This window comes from Micropterus dolomieu, linkage group LG02 (genome assembly GCF_021292245.1).
Source record: "Micropterus dolomieu isolate WLL.071019.BEF.003 ecotype Adirondacks linkage group LG02, ASM2129224v1, whole genome shotgun sequence".
NCBI lineage: Eukaryota > Metazoa > Chordata > Actinopteri > Centrarchiformes > Centrarchidae > Micropterus > Micropterus dolomieu.
In genome coordinates, this window is record NC_060151.1 from 19,543,405 (window position 1) to 19,556,712 (window position 13,308).

At 39.5% G+C, this 13,308-nt stretch overlaps 1 long non-coding RNA gene across 1 annotated transcript; it reads right to left on the reverse strand.

Moving 5' to 3' along the window:
- Window positions 1-308: 308 nt before the first annotated feature.
- LOC123964364 lies at window positions 309-1,852 on the reverse strand. Its single transcript, XR_006823423.1, has 2 exons — window positions 1,573-1,852; window positions 309-1,404 (listed from the first exon to the last, which is right to left on the reverse strand). It is a non-coding gene; the product is annotated as an uncharacterized LOC123964364 (long non-coding RNA).
- Between the last annotated feature and the right edge of the window lie 11,456 nt (window positions 1,853-13,308).

The window sequence follows — 13,308 nt, forward strand, 5'->3', positions numbered from 1 at the left end:
ACAGCAAAGGTGGGGAAAAATCCTCACAAGAGATCAAATTGTGTTCTTCCCACTACACTTTTTTGAGGCAGATCCCCAGTTATTTGGGGCCTCGCGCTGACTTTCTATCTTAGCATGATGTGTGCCAACATTCTGCTGGTTGTAACTGAACACATCTTTCAAGACAGGCCCCCTGAGACGCGGGATTTAAAGATATGGTGCACAAGTCCACACTGTACAAGATGACGACTCAACCCAGTGTTAACAAAAAAGGATAAATACAGTATAAGACACATTCACAAAATACTTTTGACACAAAATATTCCAGGTTTGCTGCAGTAGTACCCAATCTTTATTGATCTCAATGCAAAATTTGTGAACAATATTTCAGTTCCCATCAGAGCTCCTACTGGACTTCTGATATTAAATCAAGACTTCAACATTTTAGTCCTCTACTCCCTAGATATTTAAAGCAAATAAGCAAGAACAAAAATATACACCATGAAATCACAGTCAGAGACAATTGCTCAATCAAGGTGAGTAAAGTCTATACAAATTGTTTTGGACTCCCAGGATTTACTGCAGATGTTATAAATATAGACACGCAAAACTTTTCAGGATGATGATAAGGTCAGTTCAAGGAGTAAACTAGGCCACACGGCATATCCTCGGAGTTTGAGAGGGAAACGAATTTGAGTTAGACTAAATGCACTGCAGAGTCAAGAGGGACAAGGAGGAGGAGAAAAACAGGAGCAGAGATCAGTACAGTTGGGGACACAACACAGCCCATCGCACTCTGTTGATAGATTTTCCTCGTGAGACCTTATTCTTAGCTTTCGATTCTGGGACATGTCTCACTCAATCATTTAAATTCCCATAAACTAGCAATTTCATGGAGGATAATAAAAAGGTCTAATTCAGTGGAAGCAAATTGCACCTTGTGTCCTCAGGCTCCCTTATCTTACAAGGAGATATCAGATTGTACACTGTGTGCAACCAAATTGTATTTTTGTTTGCCTCAAAGTGCAAAACAATCTTACGACTGCTTTGAAGTAGTGCATTTGTGTGCCAGGATGAGGCTATTTCCACATTGTAGTTTAATTTTCCACATGTGAAAATTGCAACACTTTGGCTTGGCTGGTGTGAGGGGATCCTGTTTGTCTCTGTCCTGTGCTGAAAAATATGGATGAAGTAGTTATCCTTTTCTTGTAACCAAAACACCCAGTTACACAGAAAATAAATCCATCCGCATGAAATGAGGTGCAGCATGGGGCTGGAAATGTGGTGACATGAGTGTTAAGTAGTATACAGTCTCTGCCATCACATTGGTGTTACCCAAGAGATGCAAAGCTTGTTTTGTTCAGAGAGCCTTTGTTCAGCTATGATAGCGGTGATTAGCTTGAGCTTATTGTGAAGGCCATTGTTCTGAAAACACAAAAACACACAAATACTACTCTGGTAGTCCATCAGCAAATCATGTTTCTACATTATGTTTTGACTGAATTCAAATATTCACGTTATATTTTAAAGTACAAAACAATTAGATATAAATACATTATTTGTCTTCTAACACAAAAGATTTCATGAACTTACAAGTCACTCACACACTGCAGCTCTTTTTACACCCGCTGTCAAAGTCTCTGTGCTTCTCAGCCTCATCTTCATTAGACAGCAGTCCAAAGTGTGGCTCCACAGTCGCTGTGGAAGGAAGCAGTCAGACTCTCTTCAATACATTCCTGTCAATCAATCTGATGCAAAGGAGAGATATCATTCCACTGACTGCTGTCGTCTGTAGGTTATGGAGGGGGTCAAATAGCTCTATGGAATTTCATGCTGCCAGATGCTTATTGTTTGTAAGTTGAAGAAGCCTTTGTCAACAACCTTTATGAATCACTCTTTGGTCCTTTTTGATTTGCGAGGAGGAAGAGGAAGGGGAAAGAGAAATCCAATTAGTGTTGCTGTTGTTGCACAGAATTGCTGCAGATTGCACAGGTGTTCCTAATAAACTGGTAAGTCAGTGAAAACATGGGCAGAGTCTAATTGCACTATGACCCCAGGCCTCTAGGCGGTGTGTTCAAACGTTCTTTTCAGTCACAATATGCAAGTGGCACTAGACTAAACTAGGGCTATATATATAGCATTTGTTCGCCTATTCAAAACACCAACATGGTCCACACACAACAATTCATCACAGTTAATCAAATAAATATAAAAGAGGAGGAAAAAAAATAAATGAAGAAAAGACTTAAGGAAAAACATAATCCAATGAAGACAACAAGAAAACACAGAAATAGGGAGAGGAGTGCACCAAGACTCAAGAGGAGTTTGTGAACATTAAACAGGAAATAACAACACTCAAAACCAAAGCCATGACAGTGTCCCTGTTAATACACCAATAGATGAATAAACAAACCCTTTGATGCTTGTTGGCTTCAGCAGTCAAGCACACTTTTAAAACATCTGGCTTTTGGGACTGTAGCTTATTCACTTAACACCACATGACACACCAAACATGTCTACTTCCCCCACACACAATAGATGGTCACGCCCTGGATCTGTCTGCTCTGCTGCTCCTCATCCACTCTGTCCTACTGACCTCAGGGTCCCCATCACAAAAACGCCTTTCCTTTTCACTTGGAAAATTGATCTCAATTAACACAAAACACTAGACTAAATCATCACTTTCAGAAATCTGGAGAGATGCTTATTCTCTTTCTCTATGGTACTCTAATGGTCAAGACCTTTACCACCCCTGAACTTAAGTGCTCTTCCTCTATGCTGGTAGCTCAGTTTCTGGACTTACTCTCTTCTAAATACTGCACTCAGAAAATGAACAGTTTTCTTCTCTCACAATGCTCCTCATACATCTCAGCACAGTGCTGTTCTTTTGTCACCATATCAGCGCGCACAGAGTGAAGGAGCACTACACTGGTTATTCAAAACCCAGAAAAACCCAGTGACAGGCACAACATCAGAACAAAACCTATTTAACATAAGAAAAAACCGTAGCCTGGCAATGTGATAGAGGGGATTAAGGTCATGTTTGTTGAAACTTAGATTTAACACTGACAGGTCAACTCAAGTTATCTTTAGACGATTTACATACACAGGCCTGTGTTGACCCTTTTAGTTAGAGAGCGATTACTGTTTGTAGTTAAATGCATTGAGACTTCTGTTATTGTTGACATGTCTTGGGATCAAAGAGCTCTTCGCCACTGAAATGCACTTACACTATCACTGAAATGCACTTACACTATCACTGAAATGCACTTGGAAGCAAACAATACAAATGGCTGGATCTATTCCATAGTGCGCTTGGCAGAAATTTTAGAGGTCAATGTGGATTAAATAGCTCAAATGAAATATCTCCTAATTTAGTTACAGTGCAGCTGAAATTGGCATTAATCCTGTCTTTGATGAAACAATGGACCTAGTTGCATTAAAATCCCACAGCATATGTCAAGACTCTGGAGCTGACAAAACAAAAATGCCAAAGCTAAATTTAATTTACCTATAGTTACGGGCTCTTAAAATCAAGGTATATTTTGGGTTTGGTCACATGTCTGTCACATGTTCACTTGGCATGCTGTTTTGGATTCATCATAGCCTCTAAAACAGATTAAAACATGCAGGGTCAATTTAGGTTAGCCGAAGATCACGGTATAATGGTTGCATTATGAATAAGAGACTTACATTGTCCCTCTGATGTTTCAGTTTGCTGGGTGGTCAAAAGTGAGACACAGTTCGGTGCCAGGCGGAGGCAGAAAGCACAGAAGGTGTAGTTGCAGTCTCCTGAACACAAGCCAGAGCACACGTCCACACACATCTGGCAGCAGATGTCACAGCAGCGGTCAGAGTAATATCTCCAGTTGTCACACACACATGAGCAGACACCAGCCGGTCTACATTCGTCCTTACTTTGTAGGCACAAGTTGCAAGGCTTGCTAGACTGTAGCCCCATGGGTCTGCCTGTTAAAAACACGCACAGACACCGGGAGACGAGTTATGGGAGGAAATCACTGTCTGGAAAATGGTCCTCTTTTCAAGACGAGAATTGGAATTGAGGATGTGTATACAAAATGAATTCTATGGAGAAAAAGATGCTGATTGACTGTCAGCCTGTATAGAACATCGTACAAGTTCCCTGCTATCTCGTGTTAAGTCCATAGTTCTTTCCACATGCAGTACTTGCCGATGTACTCTGCACTTTGACCAACTTTTATATACACTGCTTGATGTCATACTTTGCCCCCTGAGGCCTTACTCCAGTCTTTTCCATCATCACCAAAGTTCACAAGACAAGGAATGAAGCCAGCCTGAACAACAATTTCTGAGAAAAAAAGCAAAAAAGCAAAAAAGCACGACAACGTCACTACGAACAGAGTTGTTCTCTGTTAACAAAGACCCCAAATCCTCGTAACACAGAAGAAGCATTTTTCTGTTCTGAGCATAAAAATTTAAAAGAGAAGCTCTTTCTCAGGCCCACTTGTCATGGGGCATTCAAAATCAAGATGGTTGTAGGCAAGGATAATGAGCAATGCAACACAAGTGAGGAAACTGATTTAATTACAACAACAGCACGTTTCTGAGAAAAATAAAGTTACTAAAACCAGATGTTTGAACCTATTTGAAACAGAAAATACTTTCTTGTTTTTACTCCAAGACACGTTTTAAAGAGAAAACAATGTGCCGATGTAATGTAATGATCCTCATTTTACACATCAAATAAAGGCACTTACTTTGCACACTGAAGGTTGGTGACAAATTAGGAATTTCCCAGGACATGCAAAACAGATCCTGCAGTGTCACATCTGTAACACCTGCTCATCATTACAACAATCAGTCTGAAGCCAATCACATTCATGTCAAAACACACAGCTAACCAGTTAATGTGGATTCATACAGGCCAGTGCTATACATATATCTGTGTGTTTATGGTATGTATATATACTCACTGGCCACTTTATTAGATACAGCTTGCTAGTACCGAGTTGGACCCACTTTTGCCTTCAGAACTGCCTTAATTCTTTGTAGCATACTTTCAATAAGGTGTTGGAAACATTCCTCAGAGACTTTGGTCCATCTTGACATGAAAGCATCACAAGTTGCTGCAGATTTGTCAGCTGCACATCCATGAAATGAATCTCCACTCACCACATCCCAAAGGTGCTCTATTGGATTGGAGTACAGTGAACTCATTGTCATGTTCAAGAAAACAGTTTGAGATAATCTGAGTTGTGTGACATGGTGCATTATCCTGCTGGAAGTAGCCATCAGAAGATGGATACACTGTGGTCATCAAGGGATTGACATGGTCAACAACAATACCCAGGTATGGGTCCGAAGTGTGCCAAGAAAATATCCTCCACACCATTACACCACCACCAGCCTGAACCGTTGACAAGGCGGGATGGATCCATGCTTTCATGTTGTTCATGCCAATAACCAAATATGAGCCAAATATAAACAAAGAAGGGTGAATTCGTACACTGGCCATGGTAACCAACTCTTACTGCAACATTATACACAAATAATCACAGGCAACGACTTCTTAAAATTCAACTCAAGCATAGATCAATGATCAACAACTTGATGGTGAAGAGGCAGAGTTTTCTTCCTTTGAGCGAAATCTTCAAGTTCAATTCCGGCTCAGATCAGCTCTTATTTTATTAAGAGAAAAAAATGGCCAGTAATGACACCGAGCAAGGTATCACCATCAAGTCACAGGGTTTTGACATCCTTTTTGGGCCTACATGGATCCCTCCATGCAGGCTTTGGTCGGCTTCACTCTTTTTATATATAGTTTCTCGCTCTCACTGTCCGATTTCTGGCTTAACCCCTTGGTTTTATAGCCTCTGTTCACAAAATGGCTGTACTTCCTGGGATTACTCTGCCCCCTGGAAGCTTCGGCCAATACAAACCTTTGGTTTGGTTTTAAAGTTAGAGTTCACAGGTAGCTGTGAATTAACTGACTAGGGCCCGTCTGGGCTTTCCATTGTTCTCTGACCCCTTTGCAAAAGACAAACCGCATGGCAAGGCTTATGGCCTTGTCCTTTTTGTCTTTAGCTTGTTCTTTGTCTAAAGCCTTAAAGACAGGCTCCTCAGTGATCTGAAGGTCCATTTTTGTTGTCATGGATGTGAGACCCAACAGTTGTCTTGCCTTAATGCATTGAGTTGCTGCCATGTTATTGGCTGATTAGCTATATTTGTGTTAACAAGCAACTAAACAGGTGTACCTAATAAAGTGGCCAGTTAGTGTATACATGCATATGTGTATATACACATTGCATATTTGCACTCAAGTGTTTGAGACATTTTAATTCATAGTTTAACTTGTATTTCATTTTCATCCTTCATTCTATATTTCTTTTTTTCAACCTCATTGTTCACACCAGTCTTTTACCAGAGCCTTAGTCCACATTACATTTTGTATAGTGCATACAGTACAAAATTTATCATACAGGAAATTAAATTAAAGTTAATTGATCAAAGTTATAATAACTCTCCTTCAGTTTATGACAGATGCAACATTTAACATTATAAAGTCTTCAACTGTCTTTGAAAACTGATCACCAAAAAACCCACTGAGATTAAACATTCTCCCCAGGAAACAAGTTGCCGTTATAATTTTACTTACATATTGTACTCTCATAGGAGCTATACTCATCACGGTTAATCAAGGACAGAGAACAGGCTACATCTGTTCACACTGCAGCCCTCCTGACGTTTTATTATTTCCCTTCCTTCTCCTCTCTGTCATTCTGTCTCTTTCTCTCCTTCACCCTCTTCCTCTTTTTTAGGCACCCACACACACATTCCTCCCTGCTCTCTATAACACAAATGTCAGCAAGCTGAGTGTGACAGGTGAACGACAGTGAAGCAGATTTGACCTTGACGGCTCTGAGAGTGAAGTGACAGTAATAAAAGGCTGTAGTGAGCTATTGTTGGCCCTGGGGCATTCATTAATGAATGACATGAAACAGCCGTGAGATTCGGGGACATGCAGGGGAGGTGAAATGATGGAGGACAGGTGACAGCAGCCCACACACGGCCCTCACCTGTGATGAGCTCAGCCTGCACCTCGCGCAGGGTTCACACTTAAACATCACTCGATGGCACATACACAGACGACTACATACAGACACTGATGTGCACACAAGCATGCAAGTAATGTACAGAGGTGTCATAACACACAACCACCTACAAACACTTGCCGTCTGAGGACATTCTGTCAAAAGGGTGTGTTTACTGTAAAATAAATCGGCAGCCATTTCATTACATTATTCATGTGCTAAGTAGACCCCCCTGCACCCGAGGGCGACTTACATTTTTTTTTTTACCTCCCACTCATTCTGACTCTCTTCCCCGGTTCATGCAGCGATACAAACCCCAATGACAATTCAGCTTAATCCCCAGCTTCCCCTGCTGCAGCGCATCCTGTTAGGGAATTGTTGTGAATGTGGAAATGAGGCTATTTCAGCGATTCGAGCATCTTATATTCAAAGCACCATACAGCACAGTTTTGGGTTCTTACACACCAGTAGAATTTGTTGGTCTCTTCAACTGATATCATGATAATTATAAATAATGAATTGATAAGGGTGATAAGTGTCAGACCACTAATGGAATGCAGTACTTAACCTCCATAATCCCTTTTTGCCCTTCACTTAGTGTCAGGATAATTAGATTACTGCTGCTGATAACTTCTACACTCGCAGATACCAACTTATACATACACACTCCTGCCACAAAGACACACCGTGTCTATATAATGGACTTGTATGAACTTGTCAACACATTGGGATGCATTGATATACTCTAAGCGCAGGGGAGACTAGTGGTAATTAGAGCTTTTTATTTTTCATTGACTTACAGGTACCCTGAGGCATTTTTGACTACTAAAATAGTGCTATGGAGCATTGAGTTTATGAGTGGGCCAACATTTTATTTGTAGGAGACACAAGAAAGTGCATAAATCTGAAATGAGCATGACTATGAAAGTAGTCATTCTGAATGGACATTTGCTGTGCTCCAGAATTCAAATCTGTGCGTTCTAAGGACTAAGAAGGATCCCAAAAAATCACATGTTGGATAGTTAATAAAGGTAATGAGTAATTAAAGTTCCATCACTTCAGTACTGGACCCAACAGCGGGGTTCATTCACAACCTGCCATGGGAGGATGAGTCAGTATAAGCAATGAGTAACAGTTTAAACAGTAAAAACAGTGAGAGATTTACTGAACTTGTCGGAGAAGATGTGGCAGTGCTGGGAGATATACGGTGGCGAGGAGGGCACACTGCGTAACAGGCGACTCCAGCATTTGATCGAGATTGGCAAGACACTCATATTTTACCCAAGCCATCCCCCAAGGGCTCTGCTGTAGCACACCGCATCTCTATATCACTGCTATCAGCTGGGCGGGATGCAAGATCTAATTGGCAGGTAGCATGTCACATACAGGGGTGAAAGAGAAAATAAAAAGAAGAGAAAAAGGGGAAAGAATATTAGCAGAGAGGAGACTTTGTAGGTATTGGTAAAGGTACCATTTATTATTAGAACTCCTGTATTGGATGGATTGCCGTTCAATTTTGTACAGATATCTATGGTGCACTAAGGATGAATCCCAATGACTTTGGCAATCCCCGACGTTTTATCTAGCGTCACCAGCAGGTCAAATTTTTCCCTTATATGTTTAATCTACTTGATAGATTGGCATGACATTTTGTACAGTCATTCATGGTTTCCAGACTATGTTTCCTAATTACTTTGGCGACACCATGAAGTTGACACTTTTGTTTTTTACTTAAATTTATTAACAACTATTGAATAGATTGTCAAGACTTTAATGTCACTAGCACAATCATAAGGTCAAAATATCACTTTGAAAAAAAATATATTGTTTTGGTTAAAATATGCTCTTAATTATGGTTGTGTCAAAATTAATACTACATGGTTAAGATTAGACATTGATTGTGGTTGTGGTAAAAAGAAACCAATGCTGCCTGTCGCTAGGAAATGAAGATTGGCACGTGTCCTTCATGTGCATTTGCTGATGCTGTTGTTTTTCTTTGGAGAATATTTTGGTTTACGAATACCTGCAAAAGTATTGCCATTCCCATCAGCCTCAGCTGTAGCATTGTGTTTGACATCTGTTTCACACCAGCATGTTAACACTCATTTTTAGCATGTTAGCATGCTTAAGTTAATATTCAGTTCAAAGCACCACTGTGCACAAGTACAGCTTCACAGAGCTGCTAGCTTAGCTTAGCCTTGTTTGAGCATCACTCCATCACAACTAAATATTTAATAAATAAGTGGCCTATTCTGTTTGGCTATCCTGATTTAGACTGGACGGCTGGGTCTACAGTGATGCCTGTGAGCCGTGGTCATCAATTTACACCATCTCTGGAGTCACACCTTCCTTTGCAGTCCCATTTACTTTGGTACATTGTTCTCTTCATAGACCCAGGTAACATACTGTACAGACTAATGTGGACATTATTTTTTTTCAGTTGAAATATCACATTGCATACATGAGGCAAACTTTATGTTAAAGATTTGTATATGTCTAAGAAGATTTTTCTCTACATGTGTCAAATTTCCAAATACACCTATGACACGTGGCATAAAGGCTTTCAATATTTTTCAGAACTCATCTTGCAGTTGCTGATAAGATAATTTAGTGCCTCTTGACCAGGGCACTCTCTGGTCAACAGGCACTAAATTATCTTCTCTTCACATGTTGAAGACAGTGATGTATCTTTTTAAGCATTAATGTGTCATTTATCAGTTCAGCTCAGACAACAATTTCTCTCAGTTTGCCAGCTGGAGACTGACTACAGTATTTCCATCACCACCTGTGAAGTATCAGGTGGAGTTGATACTGAGAGCTGCAATGGATAGGTGCCATGACAGGCTTTTCATAATGACTGATGTTATCTGTTGCACTTTCATTTACTGTTCAAAGTGATGGACAAATGCCCAGAGTGTGCCAAGGGACCGTGTCATCAAGATGTCTTTTTTAAGAAGTGTTTCTGGCACTTGACAAGCTGGCAGGGTGTTTCTGTCTCTTTCTTGCCCACGGTGAGACACGGAGATCGATTATGATTGGTTTCTCAGCAAGTAGTCAAGCTGCAAGATTGACTTGGTAATGTGTGTTGACATGGAGATCAACTGAGCCTATAAGCAGCTGGTATTAATGAAGCACAAATTAACATCTGTTTGCTAGCTAGTTGCTGTGCAAATCCTCATGCCCAGCCCTCTCATTAAGAAAAACACCCACTCACGGCTGCGCTTGTGTGGCAACAAACTAGCCTTCTGTACCAAACTATCCTTGACGCATGTGTTGTTATGGCAATTAGACGATCCACTGTCACACTCGGTCAAGCTTCAACCATTGCTCATGACTTTGTACGCTACCCTCAACATCTTTTCTTCATTTAGTGTGTGAATTACTTGAAATTGGTTTATATGGTTCTATTTATTATTATATTCTAGTATTTTTTTTGCATAAAACACTGTAGGTGCATTTTTTCTGAACCAACCTAAATCACAAAAAACATCGGAAAAAGAAGATCAGACCAAAAAGAAAACAAATTAAGCTGTTCCACCGCATTTGAGTCTCAGAAGCTTGAAAACCTCTGTATTGTTTTCTACATTAGAAGCATTAGGAAGCACCAAATGAATTGAAAGACAGACATGCTGCAGCTAACTTTAACACTGAATCTTCTCTGTTTGTGTTGGTGGACTATGCGCTCTACTGGAGCTTGCTTGGCATCCACCACTTTCTCTAGCCCATTTATCAAAAAGTACCAGTGCTCTTGTGAGTGAGAAGATTTATACACCATGGAAGAGAGGTGGAGAATTAGCCCAGATTTATGAGCGCAGACTGCAATGGCAAGGCACTGGCAGCTGCTACTTGACATTTGAACAGAGAATGTGAAAGAAAATTGGAGATGGGGAAAACAGGAAATTGGAACAACAGAGAGGTGGAGGGAGAATGAGGAATGAATGAGACATGAGCTGGTCCAAGATATAAAAAATCAGTATGTGATTGGGAAAGCTAATTTCTTGTGAATGAAGAGGAGTATTACTCATTTATAGCAGTTTATTAACTTATCAACACATTTCTTTTATTTTTGAAGGATGTTTTTTGATAATCATCTGTCAAATAGTGGTACTACAAGTGAATGGAACATTAATGTTATGCATAATGTTAGACATTGAATAAAATCACCTCCAATGATCTTTAATGTGAGGTCAGATCCCACTGAGGATCAGCATTTTCTCACTGCCTCTCCAAAGGCAGTGAGATGAACCACCAAAAGTGAAAGAACTCGATAATCTTTCGAATAAAAACTAGTTCTGTGGACTAAAAGACAGGTATTAAAGCCCCAATTTCCTCCAACGTTCCACTGTCACATTATGGCTGATTACATGGTCCCATTCTTTGAGCAGGTCAGAGGCTGCAGCCTATAAGTTGAATCCCAGTGACTGCCAGCACACTACACATCAGTGTTCAGTTCTGACTGTTGCAGCAGCAGTGATAGCTATGATATGTGTAGAAAACATCAAGTCAGACTTTGGCTAAACAACAGGGCAAAGAAGAAATTTTAGCACAATTAAAGGTTCAGAGTATAATATTTCTGAGGATCTATCAACAGAAATGCAATATAAGATCCATAACTATGTTTTCAGTGGTGTATAAAAACCTTACATAATAAAACCATTTTGTTTTTATTACATTATAAAGAGCCATTTATATCTACACAACCGCGGGTCCCCCCTTCCATGGACGTTGCCACATTGCTTCAACATGTTTCTACAGTAGCTGAATACAAACAAACAGTGCTACAGAGTGTGTTTTGTCACTACATTGTTCTTGTTTTACTTCTAGTATCAGGCAGTGATACGACTAAAACCACTAAAGAGGAAATGATTATGTGAGTAACCTTTGCTGTCATGACTGAGATCTATTTCAGCACCACTATCAAAGTACCTATTTATTTATTTATATTTTTTGCCGCTATCAAAGCACCATATTATTGTTGGTGGACAGTTTTGGTGACGATACATAATCACAGAGAGAATGAATGTGTTTCCCTTGTCAATGTTTGTATAAACTTCTAATCTAATGTGTGGTTAATAATGGACTGTGGTGCAGAAACAATGTTACACACTCTTGGCTTACATTTTCCATGTTATCTGTCATGTGGCCAAGTCACAATAACATATAGTTTTACTGAATTATTAAGCAAATATAATTTCTTAATAAATATACCTAAAGAAACCTCTTTTCTTGACTGTCTCAGAAGAGACACCTTTTGTACTGTGTCAGTCACCATAGCTGTCCCACACCCTTTGAACACCCTCACCACTAGATGCCACTAAATCTTACACACTGAACTTTTAAGCTTGTCTTTGGATCAACAATGCATCTGTAGGCTATTTGTGGAAAAAAAACACAGAAACAAAAGAATATTCAGGCAATGCAGCAGACCTCTAAATTGTAAGTAAGTTAACATTTTGCATATAACTTGCATATGCTAGCATACATAATTAGATGTTGTTGTTTGTGTCGGTGGTCTTGAAGCTAGTGGGTTTTAGTTATACAAAACACTTTTTATGTGTTTTATCGCATGTCACATATCTGCAGAAGGGTGTATACAAATGCAATGGGCAGCAGTGGAAGAAGTACTCGTCTTACCAACTTCTTCTTCTACTTAGCAAGACCACAGTGTTAAAATACTTTGTTATAAGTAAAAGTCATACATTCAAAACAATACAAAAGTATTAATATCAAACTTTACTTAAAGAACCAAAAGTAAAAGTACTCATTATGCAGTGTAGATCATTTCAGAATAATGTTTATTATAATATTGGATGATAGTTCTTGGTGCAATAATACATCAGTAAAGACTTCTCTTATCTTAACCTATAATAATACATTTAGTTGTTGATTATATTTTGTATAATTGGTCTCAATCCACAAAGTAACAGTACAAAGTACAGCATTTGTCTCTGAGTTGCAGTGGTGTAGAAAAATAGCAGAAAATGGAATTATTAAGTTAAAGTGAAAGTACTTCAAAATAGTACTCATGTACTTGAGTATGTGTACTTAGTTACTTTCCGCCAATTGGTGGTTTCAAAAGAGCATGCACAGATAGCTCAAATGAATCTGGTTTCCGAAAATGTAAATGGACAGAAGAGTGTGCTGCCATTTCCTTCTCCTAAGGAAATGGCTGAAATGCACCTTTTTCTTCAGATGTTACATAATAAGAGGAGATGGCTGACGAATATACCTTCTAGTAAAATATTACACAACCTTT